This window comes from Schistocerca nitens, chromosome 1 (assembly GCF_023898315.1).
Source record: "Schistocerca nitens isolate TAMUIC-IGC-003100 chromosome 1, iqSchNite1.1, whole genome shotgun sequence".
Classification (NCBI taxonomy): domain Eukaryota; kingdom Metazoa; phylum Arthropoda; class Insecta; order Orthoptera; family Acrididae; genus Schistocerca; species Schistocerca nitens.
In genome coordinates, this window is record NC_064614.1 from 109,469,560 (window position 1) to 109,490,522 (window position 20,963).

Sequence of the window (20,963 nt, forward strand, 5' to 3'; positions counted from 1 at the left end):
GTGTTCGAGATCTCACCACCTAGCTTGTCAAGTCATCGAGCCTGTCACCTTCGAAGTAGCGAACAGGATATATCTTTAACGGTCACTTGATAAATTTATGTGTACAGACATGTATTTGTATTACTTTTATATTTATTATGTTCTCTGTAAGTTAAAATGTTATCTGAGCTTAATAATCAATTCTGTCATTCTAATTACAGGTATTACTTCACCTGAGCTTAATAGGGTTTTATTCGGTATTTTAAATCTTTTCTCGTGTCACGCACTTTTCGTTGTTAATGTAACTGACCGAAAGGTTGGATGTTACTGCCAATGCAATTGAAAACATCCGTCACGAAAAGCTGGTTTCCACGGTCAATGCCGGCCGTTGTGGCCGAGCGGTTCTAGGCGCTTCAGTCCCGAACAGCGCTGCTGCTCCGTCGCAGGTTCGAATCCTGCCTCGGGCATGGAGTGTGTGCTGTCCTTAGGTTAGTTAGGTTTAAGTAGTTCTAAGTATAGGGAACTGATGACCTCAGATGTTAAGTCCCATAGTGCTCAGAGCCATTTGAACCACGGTCAATAGGAATGTGTTCTAAGAGTTATGAACCGAGTGCTTTTCACTCACTATATACTTACTTGGTTTCGGTGCTGATTTGCTAACACTAAAATTAATTACATACAATTTGTGGTTCCGACAGACCTACGAATATTTTCTTCCAGTGAAATATGTACTAATGCCAACAAGAAAAGAGGCAATCAACCGATGTCAGTTGACCGAAGAATATACAAATCAGTGCTACAAGGTGTCTCGAAACTGAAGGCGAACAAGTGAGCTTCCCATCTGTCTACACAACTATGTCACAAGTTCGACTACAGACTGTTTGACAAACTTATGTCGGTCCTTTCTCAGCGCTTCCTGTGAATTCCTGGCGATACAGTGCTCAGTCATTCACGGGGAGTGTTTATTTTCCTCTAAATACGTTAACAATTTAGGGGAAGCAGAATCTAACAACTAACACAAGACATGCAACGAACAGAATCTACGAACATCATCGCACCCTGCTCTGTACTACTGGACGGACAATTGATTTTTTGTCATCATGTACGACAGTTTTATTGTCCTCCAGTAAAGGCTACTTCACCCATGACCAACGATGTTCGCTCTTCAGTTTACATACATACCATGTAGCTTACCTTTGAGTTCATCAGAATAGCGGAAAATTTTGAATGGAAAGAGGTATCGGGCAATAAAGTTTTATATCACAAGCAGTCTTCGAGGTTGTCTCTAGATCGCAAAACTGACGGAATGAAGAAGAAACACCTTTAAATGGAACTAATCCGAACCTCCTATGTTTTGCTGATCATATTGTACTATTCACTTTCAGTAGTGTTGAGCTTGTACAAGTACTGGAACAATTTAGTAGGTCACATTCGAAAGTAGGTTTTAAAATTTGATTGTAATAAGAGTAAAACAATGTGCAGTCGACAGAAAGAGAAAAAAAAACATACAAATTGGCTATTTGAAGGCAATGACTGCATGAACGAAAGATTTGATAAACGACAGCGTAAAAATTGATTGAATTGCTATTCTTAAACTTAACCTTTCTAAGTTCTGAATGTATCTAGAAAGAAGCGTTTACTATCTGTGTGTTAGCAATTTTGAGTAAGAGCACTGAGACTTAGACTTTATATGTAAAATCCACTTAAAACTTGATGGTTAGCGAGAAACAAGGAACATATTTCAACGAAAAAGGGCTTGAGGCTATAATGGAAATGAAATGAATGTATAGAGGATATAAAGTCCACGCGGGGGGAGGGGAGGGGGGTTGTTGGCTGTACCAAAGAAATTCTTTTTTGGATTCCAGCATATGAGAACAGGTGACGACGTAAGTGAACGTGGAAAGGAGAAATGTTTCATCATTATGGATGTGTATAGCATGGAGAAACTTGGAGGAGGATTTTATCCGGCAGCGGATGTGAAATGGGTATACCGACGATGCTTTAAGGTCATTTGTAACAAAACAATACTCTCGATACAAAATAGTAATTCAAGAAACTAGAGTGTTGACTTTAGATCATGTATGAATGAAAATGACAGATTGGAAAATTAAAGTCCTTAGTATATCTTGCCAAGAGCAAAAGACGTAATAACTGCGGACTTTGAAAAGAGAAAGGAAATTCCACTGTTTATCAGCGCTAGCGGGAGAAAGACAGCAATTCCAATTTCCGACGAGTTATTGAAACAGTTACACCGAAAAGATGAAAGGTCAAATACCGCAACGAGTGTACCAGATGGCTATTAACAGATATAGCAGCATGTTTTTCGGCAGTTCGTGTCACGTCAAACACATCAGTCAGCACGTAGCGCTGACTGCTGCTATGTTATTAATTCTTCAATGATTTTACTTATTCCACTATTCTTCAGCTGCGATGTCGCATATGACATAACAAACCAACTTAGACTCATAGATTATATAATGCGTTAGTTTACTAGTCATCCGTGCTAACTTACCTCTTTCTTATTCAAATTAGTCGAGGTTTAGTGCGCACACAAATAATCTAGCAGGCATTCATCCGTCTATAAAGGACTTGAAATGAACCAGGATGGTGTGTGTTGTATTGAGATAGGAATCGTGGTAAATGAGAAACAAATTTAGGGGGTTTAAATGTTTCTTACGGCCTCTCATCTGCTGTATTTGATGAGATCTACTTTTATATTTTCTCGTCAGTGGTTTGAATCCTTTACCTAGCTTAGAATTTTCTCAGGACATTCAGTTTGTCTTATATTCCAGAACACAGTAAGGATTTCGCATTTTTGCTTAGAAATTTCCAACAGTTTTTAAAGAAAATCATGACCTTCAACGGTTTGAAATTTTACTTTATAACGGCCGGTTTATGGTCATCGACCATCAACATGGTATAACACTGTCACTTGCAAATGCGTATTCGAACGATATTACAGTTCGGTAACTTAGTACCTTACACGACTGTAAAACTATAAAATGAAGTATTGTTCCATACAATAAAATGAATACAAAGCTAGAACGGTTAAAATCGAAATTGTTTGTAAGGTCACTGGACAGTGATTTCGTTTGTGTTTCCTGTTAATCTTTAACCATTTTGACTCTGTATTCTTTTTATAGTAAGAGGCACCTCTTCTGGCTATTTGCCTCATTTTATGGATGCAGAGTGATGTAACATAATAGATTTTCAGCTGAAAATGATTCAGCTGCGCAGTTGATATGCGACACTTTTATATCATATTATGATGATGGTCAGTAATAGAAACCGCTCGTAATAAACTACGAGTAAATACTCATACTGCGCGCAACGAATTTTTTTAATCATTGAGAAGTCTTCTTTTTTTAAAAAAGCTGAAGAGTTTACTTAAAAATGAAGTAGTTACACTTTACTAAGTTTTTGTAAATCCAAAAGAAACCGTGTTTTTTTAGAATCAAGTTTCTTGACTGTTTGTTGGGGGGGGGGGGGGGGGGGGTTTGTACCTTCAAACCATTTTCAAACTTCCGCCTTTAGCCATCTTTTTACTAAAAAAATTACTATATTTTCTTGTGGGTTTTTGTGACTAATAGTATTCAATTTTAATGTGGTGCTGTCTTATTTTGCCATACCAAAAATTTTTCCTGAAAAATAAAGTTTTCCCAAATTGCAAAAAGTTATTCCAAGGTACAGCATGGTCATGTACCTAAGAACCAAGATTCTCTGGAAATTTAAAAGTAATGCAGTCAATGAAATCATACCAATACTGTAACTGATAGTCTACCTGCTACATCGTTACTCTACTACACACCAACAATCAGTAAGTGAAATGAAATCAAGTAGAGGTATTATCATAAACCAGATACAAGTCAAATCTGTTTCCAAATAGAAGCTATTGGAAAATAATTTCCACATTCAAGACCGGTACAGTTGTTAAGACATTTAAAGAAATTCACTCTTTGAAAATATCACACGTACCATGGTACAAGACCTTCGGTTTCGGCGCATGGCCGACGAAGTATGGCTTAACGGTCGACACGTTGTATAACTAGCTTTAGGAATACTGTATGTAGTGTTCTGCTTGCCACAATTAACAATTTCTTCCAAATGGCTTTAGTATATTATGTAGTACTTAACTGTATAGAACTAAAAAATATTTAAAAATGCTGCACAAAACGCAAGCTCATGTCTCCCAGCAATGAAATCAGAAGAAAATGCTTAAAACTGTCTTTAATGTTCATTCCTTCATGTAATTCTAAAATCAGTCACTAGACTGGAACACTGACCAGTTCAAAATGGTTCAAATGGCTCTAAGCACTATGGGACTTAACACCTGAGGTCATCAGTCCCCTAGACTTAGAACTACCTAAACCTAACTAACCTAAGCACATCACACACATCCATGCCCGAGGCAGGATTCGAACGTGCGACCGTAGCGCCTAGAACCGCTCGGCCGCAGCGGCCGGCACTGACCAGTAAACGTCATGTGTTCTCAGGTACACTAGCCCTGGGAGATCACGTTCCCCTTCATATTAGGACAGTTTTAAATTCAAAACTGTATCTTCGAGATTTCGTGGCACGTGTCTCATTGTTGTAGCTTCCTCTGTCTTGCCATAGAACAGATGTTCTTTCCAGTTTTACAAAATAGCACTTACAAAAAAGTCTACAATCCCTATTTATTATTTTATTAAATTGTTGTAGAGAACTACCGATAGACGAAAGTCTTTTTCTTGAAAAAAAAAGAGAACTAACGTTTATATCTACTTCTTTCTTGGATAGGCTTGAAAAATGTTATAATTTTTTTTATTTTAATTTTTCTGCACAAGAGGGTACGGTCAACTCCAAGTTCTCTCGTATTGGAGGCACTTCCTCTACCAAAGAAAGGACCTTTTATTTTACTGCGCCATCTCCTCATTTCAAAACATCTCTACATTCGAGAGTGGTGCTCTCGTTCTTACGTACAGCATCAGCTCTGTCGCGTCGTATCTCTTGCTCCCTGACAGTGTGTGCCGAGGCATGCGGCAGCGGCTGTATGAAGGGGACCAGCGACGAGTGTTCCACGGTGGAAGGTTTCCACTTGCTTCCGCCACGGGCTCGGCAATAGCCGCCACCCTGCCGGCTTCGCCGTTTCTGTGCCGAGCCTCTGTGGAAGCTCGCGCGATGTCAAAGCATAGGCGTGGCTTCCCGGTCAGGCAAGGCCTGATTAAACGGCCCGACGCCGCTGCCAGAGCGAAGCAATTACCGGGCTGCGAATTCTGGCGACCAGCCGTTGGTCGCTCTTCCAGCGGGAAGTAAGGATATGAACAAGGAACGTGGTAGAAGGGTGGCAACTGTATTGGAGAACACACATATACACACAAACACGAGCGTGGGCGTGAGCATGCTCACAGGATACATGTAGATGAGGCCACTCATTAGGTCTTTTAGGGCGGGAACCACAGTTCAAACACCTCCAAGACATTATCTGTGGAACAATGTGATGGCCCAATTGAGATGCGATAATGTTTGTCAAATCAGAAAAGTATTTGTGTAGCCCCATCAGAACGGGTGTTGTCATCTTGGAAAACAGGAAGCATGGGGATTCAAAAGATACGGCAACATTCGAGCACCGAGAGCATTAAAATGAACATCCTGGTTCATGTTCATGATAACGTTAAGTGAGTCGATCTGAGTCATGGCACGAAAAACATTCCAGAAACATAACAAAATGGTTCAAATGGCTCTGAGCACTATGGGACTTAACATCTGTGGTCATCAGTCCCCTAGAACTCAGAACTACTTAAACCTAACTAACCTAAGGACATCACACACATCCATACCCTAGGCAGGATTCGAACCTGCGACCGTAGCAGTCGCGCGGTTCCTGACTGAGCGCCTAGAACCGCTAGACCACCGCGGCCGGCAGAAACATAACAGAACCACCCCCGAACTCAGTAACAGTAACCACAAAAATATGTTCAAATGTGTGTGAAATCTTATGGGACTTAAATGCTAAGGTCATCAGTCCCTAAGCTTACACACTACTTAACCTAAATTATCCTAAGGACAAACACACACACCCATGCCCGAGGGAGGACTCGAACCTCCGCCCGGATCAGTCGCACAGTCCATGACTGCAGTGCCCTAGACCGCTCGGCTAGTCCCGCGCGGCAACAGTAACCACAGATTTCGAGTTAGATGCCTTACTGGCCAACGGTACATTCGACACATTGCGTCATTCGAAAAAGAGTCAGTGAACACTACACGCCTCCAGTCAGCAAACGCCCAGTATCTGTGCTGTAACCCACGAAAAAAATTCTTGGACCATGAAATGTTGTGCTGAGTAAGGATTGACACTTCCTGTTGCTCTGGACCTGCTCAGAACCTTGTCGGATGGGTTATCAGCATTTTCAAAGCAATATTGCAATTTTCATATTTTTGCCAGTAGGCGATTCCAAATGAAACAGTGAAAACCATATTACTAAATCGTTCAATAGCAGCACACACTGACTAAAGGTACCCTACAACTCCTGATCTCAAGAAAGTGAAAAATGTCGAGGAAATCGTAACCGAACGCCACAACAATTCCAGGAGAGGTTAAACAAGTAGCAAAATACTCTGACCTGTTACGTCAATCAGCTAAAGATACATAGTTTACTGACACCCACAGAGTACCGTATAGTGACGATACTAACATTGGAAAAAAGCCATCATGGTTGCCTTATCATTTAACTTTGCTACAAAAAATCAAACAGACCGGTAAATAAGATGTTAACCAAATGAAACACAGATGATGATGGCACGGATGTGAAGGTAGGTTTGATGAGAAAATTAACGTGAATTTTTCTTTTGCAAAAAGCTGTAGAACTCAGTTCCGTAATACACGAAAGCGTGATCTCGTGGCACTACGAATGAATAAACATCTCGTCAAGTACTTAAAATCACGTAAGTCTTCGGTCTAGTGCTGCTCAGCTATTGTTAAGTGCTAAACAGCTGCCGCGTCACTGGGCACCTCGTGCATACACAGCCGTGCAGCCGACTTTGACGCCCCTGGGGATCAGTCAGCCGACAAATAAGGCAGCAAAATCTACCGCGTCCGCCCCAATTCCGGAAGGGGCTAAACAGGTAGCAAAATACTCTCACCTGTTTCATCAATCAGCTAAAGATACGTAGCTTACTGACACCCATAAAGTACCATAAAGTACTCGCTAGCCTCAGATCCCACTACGATGATTGTTGCAGGCAGTCTACTCGATTGAAGGTATTTTCGAGTAGTTTGAATTTAAGTCACATATTCTATTGCGCTCTCATAGAAACACTTTGTCCTTGTAACGAGACGTAACTTCGAACCCACTTCGAAGTCCACTTTTTAAAGCGTGTTTTTCCACAGCTGATTTCACGCGACAGCTTGGAACCAAGTACCTTGTGCGTACTATTCACCGTCACTCCTCGTTGAGTACACTGTTTCTCTGACGTAACACCTACAGCTACATCCATTCCCCGCAAACTGCTGTGGAGTGCTTGGCACTGGGCACTTACCATTGTACCACCCATTACGGTTTCTTACAATTCCATATGCAGCTTTACTGTATGATTAAATGATGATGGCGTCCTCTTGGGTAAAATATTCCGGAGGTAAAATAGTCCCCCATTCGGATCTCCGGGCGGGGACTACTCAAGAGGACGTCGTTATCAGGAGAAAGAAAACTGGCATTCTACGGATCGGAGCGTGGAATGTCAGATCCCTTAATCGGGCAGGTAGGTTAGAAAATTCAAAAAGGGAAATGGATAGGTTAAAGTTAGATATAGTGGGAATTAGTGAAGTTCGGTGGCAGGAGGAACAAGACTTTTGGTCAGGTGAGTACAGGGTTATAAATACAAAATCAAATAGGGGTAATGCAGGAGTAGGTTTAATAATGAATAAAAAATAGGAGTGCGGGTTAGCTACTACAAACAGCATAGTGAACGCATTATTGTGGCCAAGATAGACACAAAGCCCATGCCTACTACAGTAGTACAATTTTATATGCCAACTAGCTCTGCAGATGATGAAGAAATTGATGAAATGTATGACGAGATAAAAGAAATTATTCAGGTAGTGAAGGGAGACGAAAATTTAATAGTCATGGGTGACTGGAATTAGTCAGTAGGAAAAGGGAGAGAAGGAAACATAGTAGGTGATTATGGATTGGGGGGAAGAAACGAAAGAGGAAGCCGCCTTGTAGAATTTTGCAAAGAGCATAACTCAAGAATCACAAAAGAAGGTTGTATACCTGGAAGAATCCTGGAGGTACTAAAAGGTATCAGATAGATTATATAATGGTAAGACAGAGATATAGGAACCAGGTTTTAAATTGTAAGACATTTCCTGGGGCAGATGTGGATTCTGACCACAATCTATTGGTTATGAACTGCAGATTGAAACTGAAGAAACTGCAAAAAGGTGGGAATTTAAGGAGGTGGGACCTGGATAAACTGAAAGAACCAGAAGTTGTAGAGAGTTTCAGGGAGAGCATAAGGGAACAATTGACAGGAATGGTGGAAAGAAATACAGTAGAAGTAGAATGGGTAGCTCTGAGGGATGAAGTAGTGAAGGCAGCAGACGATCAAGTAGGGAAAAAGACGAGGGCTAATAGAAATCCTTGGGTAACAGAAGAAATATTGAATTTAATTGATGAAAGGAGAAAATATAAAAATGCAGTAAATGAAGCAGGCAAAAAGGAATACAAACGTCTCAAAAATGAGATCGACAGGAAGTGCAAAATGGCTAAGCAGGGATGGCTAGAGGACAAATGTAAGGATGTAAAGGCTTGTCTCACTAGGGGTATGATAGATACTGCCTACAGGAAAATTAAAGAGACCTTTGGAGAGAAGAGAACCACTTGTATGAATATCAAGAGCTCAGATGGCAACCCAGTTCTAAGCAAAGAAGGGAAGGCAGAAAGGTGGAAGGAGTATATAGAGGGTTTATACAAGTGCGATGTACTTGAGGACAATATTATGGAAATGGAAGAGGATGTAGATGAAGATGAAATGGGAGATAAGATACTGCGTGAAGAGTTTGACAGAGCACTGAAAGACCTGAGTCGAAACAAGGCCCCGGGAGTAGACAACATTCCATTAGAACTACTGATGGCCTTGGGAGAGCCAGTCATGACAAAACTCTACCATTTGGTGAGCAAGATGTATGAGACAGGCGAAATACCCACAGACTTCAAGAAGAATATAATAATTCCAATCCCAAAGAAAGCAGGTGTTGACAAATGTGAAAATTACCGAACTATCAGTTTAATAAGTCACAGCTGCAAAATACTAACGCGAATTCTTTACAGACGAAAGGAAAAACTGGTAGAAGCCAACCTCGTGGAAGATCAGTTTGGATTCCGTAGAAATGTTAGAACACGTGAGGCAATACTAATCTTACGACTTATCTTAGAAGAAAGATTAAGAAAAGGCAAACCTACGTTTCTAGCATTTGTAGACTTAGAGAAAGCTTTTGACAACGTTAACTGGAATACTCTCTTTCAAATTCTGAAGGTGGCAGGGGTAAAATACAGGGAGCGAAAGGCTATTTACAATTTGTACAGAAACCAGATGGCAGTTATAAGAGTCGAGGGGCATGAAAGGGAAGCAGTGGTTGGGAAAGGAGTGAGACAGTGTTGTAGCCTCTCCCCGATGTTATTCAATCTGTATATTGAGCAAGCAGTAAAGGAAACAAAAGAAAAATTTGGAGTAGGTATTGAAATTCATGGAGAAGAAGTAAAAACTTTGAGGTTCGCCGATGACATTGTAATTCTCTCAGAGACAGCAAAGGACTTGGAAGAGCAGTTGAACGGAATGGACAGTGTCTTGAAAGGAGGATATAAGATGAACATCAACAAAAGCAAAACGAGGATAATGGAATGTAGTCAAATTAAATCGGGTGATGCTGAGGGGATTAGATTAGGAAATGAGACACTTAAAGTAGTAAAGGAGTTTTGCTATTTAGGGAGCAAAATAACTGATGATGGTCGAAGTAGAGAGGATATAAAATGTAGACTGGCAATGGCAAGGAAATCGTTTCTGAAGAAGAGATATTTGTTAACATCGAGTATAGATGTGTCAGGAAGTCGTTTCTGAAAGTATTTGTATGGAGTGTAGCCATGTATGGAAGTGAAACATGGACGATAACCAGTTTGGACAAGAAGAGAATAGAAGCTTTCGAAATGTGGTGCTACAGAAGAATGCTGAAGATAAGGTGGGTAGATCACGTAACTAATGAGGAGGTATTGAATAGGATTGGGGAGAAGAGAAGTTTGTGGCACAACTTGACTAGAAGAAGGGATCGGTTGGTAGGACATGTTTTGAGGCATCAAGGGATCACAAATTTAGTATTGGAGGGCAGCGTGGAGGGTAAAAATCGTAGAGGTAGACCAAGAGATCAATACACTAAGCAGATTCAGAAGGATGTAGGTTGCAGTAGGTACTGGGAGATGAAGAAGCTTGCACAGGATAGAGTAGCATGGAGAGCTGCATCAAACCAGTCTCAGGACTGAAGACCACAACAACAACAACAACATATATATATCGTACATAGACGCATATACATACAAGTGTACAGTGTGTCCCATTTATCTTGACCACACTAAATAACTGTTTATCCAGATGCAAATTACAAAATGTTTCAAGCAAATGTTGTTTAGCCGTCAGGCGAACATCAATCAGCATCATTCCCTTCATTGTAGCTTTGTTTTTTGTAAAGATATGAACAGCGGTAGGACTTTTTTAAATGGCACCCTGTATTTATTACTCGGTAATTCATTTCGTCTCCTAAAGACCGAATCAAAAATGTATCACAGTGTACCATTCACGAAAACATAACGTTATTAATTACATAACACAACATTGACTTTGAGCACGGGATCACAAACTCGTCCACTTGCTGGAGTTGTCAGAAAACAAATGAAAACCAAGTAAAAACATAACACAAAATTTTTCTTTGAATCTCCTGTACCATGGCCTGGGAGTAGAACATTCAAAGGCGCTCAAAGTGGTAACCCTGGACACAGATACACTGGTGCACTCGTTGAATGAAAGAATTATTTACTTCCTCCAGAGTTGTCTGCTGAAGAGAATCACAAGCAAGTACGATACGTTCCTGCATATCCTCTGGAGTTGTTGAAATATCGCGATAGACAACGTCTGTAATGAAACCTAAAGAAAAAAGTCCAGAGGATTTAAATCAAGGGACCTAGCAGACCAAGTAACTGTTCCTCCTCGGCCAATTTTTCTTCACACATTTTGTAATTTGCATCTGGACAAACAGTTATTTAGGGTGGTCAAGATAAATGGAACACCCTGTATGTATTTTTACTAGTATATCTCTTAGCGTAACATTGTTCACAGCTTATCCATTAGTCATTATACTGATATACAATAATCGTCATGCCCAACGATTGTGTATGATTGAGTTTATCCAGGCCCCATCTCCTTAAAATGCTGCCCTTTTGCAGTTCCTTCAGTTTTAAGCGGCAATGCCGAGAGACCGCGATTACCGTTGCGGCCTCGTAGACCCGCCTTCTTTTCTACGCTGGTGTATTCCACTTGTACCCAGCAACAGACTCAGTTCAATGGGTAGCAGCAGAGACTCGAGAGTCTAGTTCGGAGATGATGTCATAGCATCCGCTTGTGAGTTTAAAGCGAGTATGAGGAGCTCATTTCTGATTTCTAGCTATCATTCACAAGGATCGATGCTTTACCACTCGACAGTTCGCCATAACAACCCAGGGGATACATCGATTCGACCCGATAATGCTTGATCACAAACAAAATTTGAGGACTTCTGAACGCATTACGAAAGAGGGTCTGCACAGTGTTACCCCAGCCATTCTACAGGCCTGACGTAGCTCCGTCGCGCTTCCACCTGCTTGGCCCATTAGCAGGCAGCATTCGTTGAAGACATTTTGAGACGATGAGGAGGTGACACAGGCAGTGTAGAATTCTACATCTACATCTACATTTATACTCCGCAAGCCACCCAACGGTGTGTGGCGGAGGGCACTTTACGTGCCACTGTCATTACCTCCCTTTCCTGTTCCAGTCGCGTATGCTTCGCGGGAAGAACGACTGTCTGAAAGCCTCCGTGCGCGCTCTAATCTCTCTAATTTTACATTCGTGATCTCCTCGGGAGGTATAAGTAGGGGGAAGCAATATATTCGATACCTCATCCAGAAACGCACCCTCTCGAAACCTGGCGAGCAAGCTACACCGCGATGCAGAGCGCCTCTCTTGCAGAGTCTGCCACTTGAGTTTATTAAACATTTCCGTAATGCTATCACGGTTACCAAATAACCCTGTGACGAAACGCGCCGCTCTTCTTTGGATCTTCTCTATCTCCTCCGTCAACCCGATCTGGTACGGATCCCACACTGATGAGCAATACTCAAGTATAGGTCGAACGAGTGTTTTGTAAGCCACCTCCTTTGTTGATGGACTACATTTTCTAAGGACTCTCCCAATGAATCTCAACCTCGTACCCGCCTTACCAACAATTAATTTTATATGATCATTCCACTTCAAATCGTTCCGCACGCATACCCCCAGATATTTTACAGAAGTAACTGCTACCAGTGTTTGTTCCGCTATCATGTAATCATACAATAAAGGATCCTTCTTTCTATGTATTCGCAATACATTACATTTGTCTATGTTAAGGGACAGTTGCCACTCCCTGCACCAAGTGCCTATCCGCTGCAGATCTTCCTGCATTTCGCTACAATTTTCTAATGCTGCAACTTCTCTGTATACTACAGCATCATCCGCGAAAAGCCGCATGGAACTTCCGACACTATCTACTAGGTCATTTACATATATTGTGAAAAGCAATGGTCCCATAACACTCCCCTGTGGCACGCCAGAGGTTAATTTAACGTCTGTAGACGTCTCTCCATTGATAACATGCTGTGTTCTGTTTGCTAAAAACTCTTCAATCCAGCCACACAGCTGGTCTGATATTCCGTAGGCTCTTACTTTGTTTATCAGGCGACAGTGCGGAACTGTATCGAACGCCTTCCGGAAGTCAAGAAAAATAGCATCTACCTGGGAGCCTGTATCTAATATTTTCTGGGTCTCATTAACAAATAAAGCGAGTTGGGTCTCACACGATCGCTGTTTCCGGACTCCATGTTGATTCCTACATAGTAGATTCTGGGTTTCCAAAACCGACATGATACGCGAGCAAAAAACATGTTCTAAAATTCTACAACAGATCGACGTCAGAGGTATAGGTCTATAGTTTTGCGCATCTGCTCGACGACCCTTCTTGAAGACTGGGACTACCTGTGCTCTTTTCCAATCATTTGGGACCCTCCGTTCCTCTAGAGACTTGCGGTACACGGCTGTTAGAAGGGGGGACGGAACATACGTGCCCTTGTCTCTGCCTGGAGGAAGTCCATGTAAATGAAAGCGTGAAGATAAAACATCGTTCGAAATATGTGTAATTTTCATTGCGTCGAATAAATAATTGTTGAAGCAAAAAATATGGGGTATTAGTATTTGGGTGACCATCCCTTAATGATTATTGTTTTATGTTTCAGTAATACGAAATGTTTCGGTGTTCGCTCTGGCCAGTTGTAAACAGGGCCACGCGTTTGTCTCTTTCTGGCGCCAGTAGGCAGGAAGAGCGCTCACGGAGTAATGCGGAGCAGAGCGCCGGCCCAGTGCGGCGGTGTCCTCTCGCGGTCGCCAACTGCAGGCCGTTTGCTGGCGCGGCGCCAGCGCCGCCGCGCCAGATGCGCAGCGCTGACCGCGGACCTCGCACGGGGGTGGGGGTAAGCGCTCGGCGCTCCGCGGGGCTAACTCGCGTTTTACGGCCGCAGCTGCACCCACACTTGTTTACGGAAGGAGCCCGCGCAGTGGCGGGGACCTGTTTTCCCCCGCAGTGCGTGTGGTGTAGGGCGTGCGGTGCCGCAACCGTGCGCGGCCATTCACGGCGGATGTAAAATACTCAGATGGTTCCCAAATTAATAGTAACTGCTGTCTCTCAGAACATGTGCTATTGATCCAGAGTATCCGGACTTCGAACGTGGAATAGTCATCGGATGTAACCTGAGTATCAGTTCATTCAGAGACATTTCAACCCTTGTAAGGCTGTCCAACTCGACGCTTGGTGATGTGGAAACGCGAAAGAACAGCCACGGATAAACCGAGACCAGGCATGTTCTGACAGCAGGGATCGTCGGGCAGTGCTTGGGATGGTTGCAAAAACAGCATGAAATCATCGGAAGAAATCTTTTCCCAGTTGCAAAGTGCAACTAGCAGTCGAGCTCCACAATGACTATGCGTAGGAAGTTAATAAGAATGGAATACAATGGTGCAGCAGTTTCCCATAATCTATGCTTTCCTGTACTCAGTGCCAAGCGACAGTTGAAGTGATGCTGACAGCGGCAACACCGGCCATTGATGACTGAATACGAGCGATGACTCGCGCTATAGCTTGTGGCCCTCCGATGGATGGGGTTTGTGTTTGGTGAATGCCTGGAGGACGTTACGCGCGCCACCATCTGTACTGCCTACAGTAAAGTTGGGAGGAAGGATGCGTCCCGACGATATAAACGTCATTAGAGGCGGAGCATAAGCTCGGATTACTTCGAGGATGGGGAAGGAAATCGACCGAGCCCTTTCGAAGAACGGCACTGTTGCTACGGTCGCAGGTTCGAAACCTATCTCGGGCATGGATATGTGTGATGTCCTTAGGTTAGTTAGGTTTAAGTAGTTCTAAGTCTAGGGGACTGATGACCTGAGATGTTAAGTCCCATAGTGCTTGGACCCATTTGAACCTTTCGAAGGAACCGTACTCGCGTTTGCCTCGATCGATTTGGGGAAATCATGGAAAACCTAAATCTGGATGGCCAAACGAGTATTTGAACCGTGATCCTAGTGAATGCGAGTCAGGAACGGAAGAGGTGGTGTTACGGTATGGAGGTGTTTCTCGTGATTCCAGTGTGGTCCTCTTACTGCGCTTAAGCAAATGCTAAATGCAAAAGGATATGAATGCTCTGAAAGTCTGTCTTTATACTAGATGGTTCTGGGACCTTGGTTGTTTAGTATGAAATGTCGTATCAAAAGACCTTCATCCGTCTAAATTTTCAGTTTTATTTTACTTTCGCCGACAGTTTCATCATTACATTTCGCCATATTCAGGCCCCCTGGCCGACGTGTAGGAAGAATCCCACCTCTTGTACAATCAAAATAGTGGCCAGCATACTGTCACTGGTATATGTAGACTTCTTTTAGCAAAGTGGTTCCTTCGACAAGCCAACGGATGTGGTGAATATTTCTACACGGAAATCCATTTGCTCTTCACGTAATAAACATTCGGATATTACTTTTGATCTGCTGTTCAGGATACCGTTGTAGATACCTGAAAGAGAACAGAAAGCGGGAGCCAATTTTAACTTACACTTAGGACCACAAATTGTTTCTTTGTTTCATTTTCAAATGACACTGGAATATCTTTTACCTAAGTGCAAATGGTTCAGATGCCTCTGAGCACTATGGGACTTAACATCTGAGGTCATCAGTCCCATAGAACTTAGAACTACTGAAACCTAACTAACCTAAGGACATCACACACATCCGTGCCCGAGGCAGGATTCGAACCTGCGACCGTGGCACTCGCGCTGTTTCGGACTGAAGCGCCTAGAACCACTCGGCCACCGCAGCCGGCTCCTATGTGCATAGACAACCTTGTTGGATATTTATTAATTACATTTAAGATCAAAATTTTCATTTAATTTTCGTAAATATACTATATATTATCCACTGAATGCAGTGCCATCACCCAGACGATAGTTATTAGAGACGGAGGAAGGTGAAGCACACAACAGCGCCCCCATCCCCTAGTCCCCCTCTCCTCCAAATAAATAAATAAATAAAATAAAATAAAAATAAAGAATCGCGTATTGTGAGGTCAGGCGACCTTGATGGCCAATGGTACAATTCGAGACCCGTACGCTCCTAACGGCTTGAAAGCTAACTGTCCTCTCCATTTCTCAACTATTCAAAACGAATATCTAAACTACTTACAACTATTTACAGACGTTTTTCCGGAAAGCCAAAGTAAAGAAGCATCTGACTGTTATTTATGTGGCGACGAAAGGTATAAGTTATAGGAGAAGTTGGATGAAATTCCTTTTATGCCTATGAGGTGAGCGCGCCAGTTGAAAACTTGGAAGGACGCAAAGTTGGCGACCCAACACTAGAAAGAAGGCTATGCTGTGGGTGGCCTTTGATGTCGAAGCAACTAGAATGACGAGAAAGGTGAAATTACAGCCAAGGTATATTACATGAGAGTCCAATGAAATCGGCAGTTGTTCATGTCAACACAGCACACAGTGGCACGCTCTGATTTACAATTCGGTCGCCAAGAAGAAATTTTGTAGAGCGTATTACATGAAAAGCTACGGTTGCATTATTCTGGACAGCAACGCCTGCCTACGGCCGAAGTAATGGTTTGTATATGAAACATTTTCCATGAAATAATGTTTCGTGACATTTACTCAATATACGTGTTTATTGAAATTTCCGTGTTCTTTAAGCAGTTTCACTTCATCTAAGTTACTATCTTATTTCTAATTTACAAACAATTCCGACTGATCCTAAAAGTGAAAGTTGTTACTTAAAGAGTGAATTTATTTGCTTGTTGTTGTTGTTGTGGTCTTCAGTCCTGAGACTGGTTTGATGCAGCTCTCCATGCTACTCTATCCTGTGCAAGCTTCTTCATCTCCCAGTACCTACTGCAACCTACATCCTTCTGAATCTGCTTAGTGTATTGATCTCTTGGTCTACCTCTACGATTTTTACCCTCCACGCTGCCCTCCAATGCTAAATTTGTGATCCCTTGATGCCTCAATACATGTCCTACCAACCGATCCCTTCTTCTAGTCAAGTTGTGCCACAAACTTCTCTTCTCCCCAATCCTATTCAATACCTCCTCATTAGTTACGTGATCTACCCACCTTATCTTCAGCATTCTTCTGTAGCACCACATTTCGAAAGCTTCTATTCTCTTCTTGTCCACACTAGTTATCGTCCATGTTTCACTTCCATACATGGCTACACTCCATACAAATACTTTCAGAAACGACTTCCTGACACTTAAATCTATACTCGATGTTAACAAATTTCTCTTCTTCAGAAACGATTTCCTTGCCATTGCCAGTCTACATTTTATATCCTCTCTACTTCGACCATCATCAGTTATTTTACTCCCTAAATAGCAAAACTCCTTTACCACTTTAAGTGTCTCATTTCCTAATCTAATCCCCTCAGCATCACCCGATTTAATTTGACTACATTCCATTATCCTCGTTTTGCTTTTGTTGATGTTCATCTTATATCCTCCTTTCAAGACACTGTCCATTCCGTTTAACTGCTCTTGCAAGTCTTTTGCTGTCTCTGACAGAATTACGATGTCATCGGCGAACCTCAAAGTTTTTACTTCTTCTCCATGAATTTTAATACCTACTCCGAATTTTTCTTTTGTTTCCTTTACTGCTTGCTCAATATACAGATTGAATAACATCGGGGAGAGGCTACAACCCTGTCTCACTCCTTTCCCAACCACTGCTTCCCTTTCATGCCCCTCGACTCTTATAACTGCCATCTGGTTTCTGTACAAATTGTAAATAGCCTTTCGCTCCCTGTATTTTACCCCTGCCACTTTCAGAATTTGAAAGAGAGTATTCCAGTTAACGTTGTCAAAAGCTTTCTCTAAGTCTACAAATGCTAGAAACGTAGGTTTGCCTTTTCTTAATCTTTCTTCTAAGATAAGTCGTAAGGTTAGTATTGCCTCACGTGTTCCAACATTTCTACGGAATCCAAACTGATCTTCCCCGAGGTCCGCTTCTACCAGTTTTTCCATTCGTCTGTAAAGAATTCGCGTTAGTATTTTGCAGCTGTGACTTATTAAACTGATAGTTCGGTAATTTTCACATCTGTCAACACCTGATTTCTTTGGGATTGGAATTATTATATTCTTCTTGAAGTCTGTGGGTGTTTCGCCTGTCTCATACATCTTGCTCACCAGATGGTAGAGTTTTGTCATGACTGGTTCTCCCAAGGCCATCAGTAGTTCTAATGGAATGTTGTCTACTCCTGGGGCCTTGTTTCGACTCAGGTCTTTCAGTGCTCTGTCAAACTCTTCACGCAGTATCTTATCTCCCATTTCATCTTCATCTACATCCTCTTCCATTTCCATAATATTGTCCTCAAGTACATCGCCCTTGTATAAACCCTCTATATACTCCTTCCACCTTTCTGCCTTCCCTTCTTTGCTTAGAACTGGGTTGCCATCTGAGCTCTTGATATTCATACAAGTGGTTCTCTTCTCTCCAAAGGTCTCTTTAATTTTCCTGTAAGCAGTATCTATCTTACCCCTAGTGAGACAAGCCTCTACATCCTTACATTTGTCCTCTAGCCATCCCTGCTTAGCCATTTTGCACTTTCTGTCGATCTCATTTTTGAGACGTTTGTGTTCCCTTTTGCCTGCTTCATTTACTGCATTTTTATATTTTCTCCTTTCATCAATTAAATTCAATATTTCTTCTGTTACCCAAGGATTTCTATTAGCCCTCGTCTTTTTACCTACTTGATCCTCTGCTGCCTTCACTACTTCATCCCTCAGAGCTACCCATTCTACTTCTACTGTATTTCTTTCCCCCATTCCTGTCAATTGTTCCCTTATGCTCTCCCTGAAACTCTCTACAACCTTTGGTTCTTTCAGTTTATCTAGGTCCCATCTCCTTAAATTCCCACCTTTTTGCAGTTTCTTCAGTTTCAATCTGCAGTTCATAACCAATAGATTGTGGTCAGAATCCACATCTGCCCCTGGAAATGTCTTACAATTTAAAACCTGGTTCCTAAATCTCTGTCTTACCATTATATAATCTATCTGATACCTATTAGTATCTCCAGGTTTCTTCCAGGTATACAACCTTCTTTTATGATTCTTGAACCAAGTGTTAGCTATGATTAAGTTATGCTCTGTGCAAAATTCTACAAGGCGGCTTCCTCTTTCATTTCTTCCCCCCAATCCATATTCACCTACTATGTTTCCTTCTCTCCCTTTTCCTACTGACGAATTCCAGTCACCCATGACTATTAAATTTTCGTCTCCCTTCACTATCTGAATAATTTCTTTTATCTCGTCATACATTTCATCAATTTCTTCATCATCTGCAGAGCTAGTTGGCATATAAACTTGTACTACTGTAGTAGGCATGGGCTTTGTGTCTATCTTGGCCACAATAATGCGTTCACTATGCTGTTTGTAGTAGCTAACCCGCACTCCTATTTTTTATTCATTATTAAACCTACTCCTGCATTACCCCTATTTGATTTTGTATTTATAACCCTGTAATCACCTGACCAAAAGTCTTGTTCCTCCTGCCACCGAACTTCACTAATTCCCACTATATCTAACTTTAACCTATCCATTTCCCTTTTTAAATTTTCTAACCTACCTGCCCGATTAAGGGATCTGACATTCCACGCTCCGATCCGTAGAATGCCAGTTTTCTTTCTCCTGATAACGACGTCCTCTTGAGTAGTCCCCGCCCGGAGATCCGAATGGGGGACTATTTTACCTCCGGAATATTTTACCCAAGAGGACGCCATCATCATTTAATCATACAGTAAAGCTGCATGTCCTCGGGAAAAATTACGGCTGTAGTTTCCCCTTGCTTTCAGCCGTTCGCAGTACCAGCACAGCAAGGCCGTTTTGGTTAATGTTACAAGGCCAGATCAGTCAATCATCCAGACTGTTGCCCCTGCAACTACTGAAAAGGCTGCTGCCCCTCTTCAGGAACCACATGTTTGTCTGGCCTCTCAACAGATACCCCTCCGTTGTGGTTGCACCTACGGTACGGCCATCTGTATCGCTGAGGCACGCAAGCCTCCCCACCAACGGCAAGGTCCATGGTTCATGGGGGAAGTTTATTTGCTTACATGTGCCAAAAACTAAGTGGGGCTAGTTTTATAATCTGAACGACAACGCTATTTTCAAGTTCTCCACGTGTTCATCAAAGTGAACAAATTCATTTAATACCGAATTATATTTATTTAATTTTGTTTAAGGAAGTAATACTGAAAATATTTTATTTACAATGCAAGTTTGGCCTGAAAAGTGTTTTGCAAAGCACGTTGTGTGCCATATCAGTTTAATGGCTTCCCTCATGTTCTAGGTACTATGTAGGTTTGTAATCAGTGTGTCTATATTTTACAAATTTGTTTATACTGAAAGTGGCTGTTGAAGAGTCCCCCTACATTAAACAACGTGCACATTACTAATCAGTCAAATTTCATTAAAGACATCTTAATTAAGCTTTATACTTCGTACTTAGTGAATGTTTCACTAGAAATGCAATTGCGCACAATGACATTCACGGCTCCCGTGTGACAGTTACGGTTCCGTTAAATAATTCCTTAACTCTCTTAATAATAGCTTGATTACACTCTGTGTGTTTGAGTATAGAAAAAGTTTGGCCAAAACTGCAGTGGTACGTCAAAACAGATTCTTGGTCCCTGTATGCTCAAATCTGTGTTGGTCGTCGGCCACTTGATTAGTATTAAAGAAAATAAAGGTTATCTAACTTGTAAGCTACTAGACCCTTTGTGTGACAAAGTGTATTGTTTTATTCATGTTCATAAACAGACGAACACAAGGTGATTGTAAATGGCTGATGAAGATAAAGTTTTCTCGTCCGCTTTCATTTTAGTTTTGTATTCTGAAAGCAGAGAGATTAAGGGATTACATTAGATTTCTGAAACTTGAAAGTAATTAATATTTGTTCCGAAATTATTTGTCCTTTTTGGTCTGGCGACCGTTTTCATTGCCACTTACCATTACTGTTGTCTGAGGAACAGTGGCTAGAATCCAGTTACTGGTGTAGTATCTCATGTGAAAGTTTGCTATGTCAGGGAACAACATCCATCATCCGATTGCTCAAGCCATTAGTCACACATCACTG

General features: G+C 41.8%; 1 protein-coding gene across 1 annotated transcript in view; it reads left to right on the forward strand.

The window, feature by feature from the left end:
* Positions 1–20,963, forward strand: part of LOC126253606 (RNA-binding protein Musashi homolog Rbp6) — a 1,376,810-nt gene that overhangs the window by 522,752 nt on the left and 833,095 nt on the right. The window lies entirely within an intron of this gene.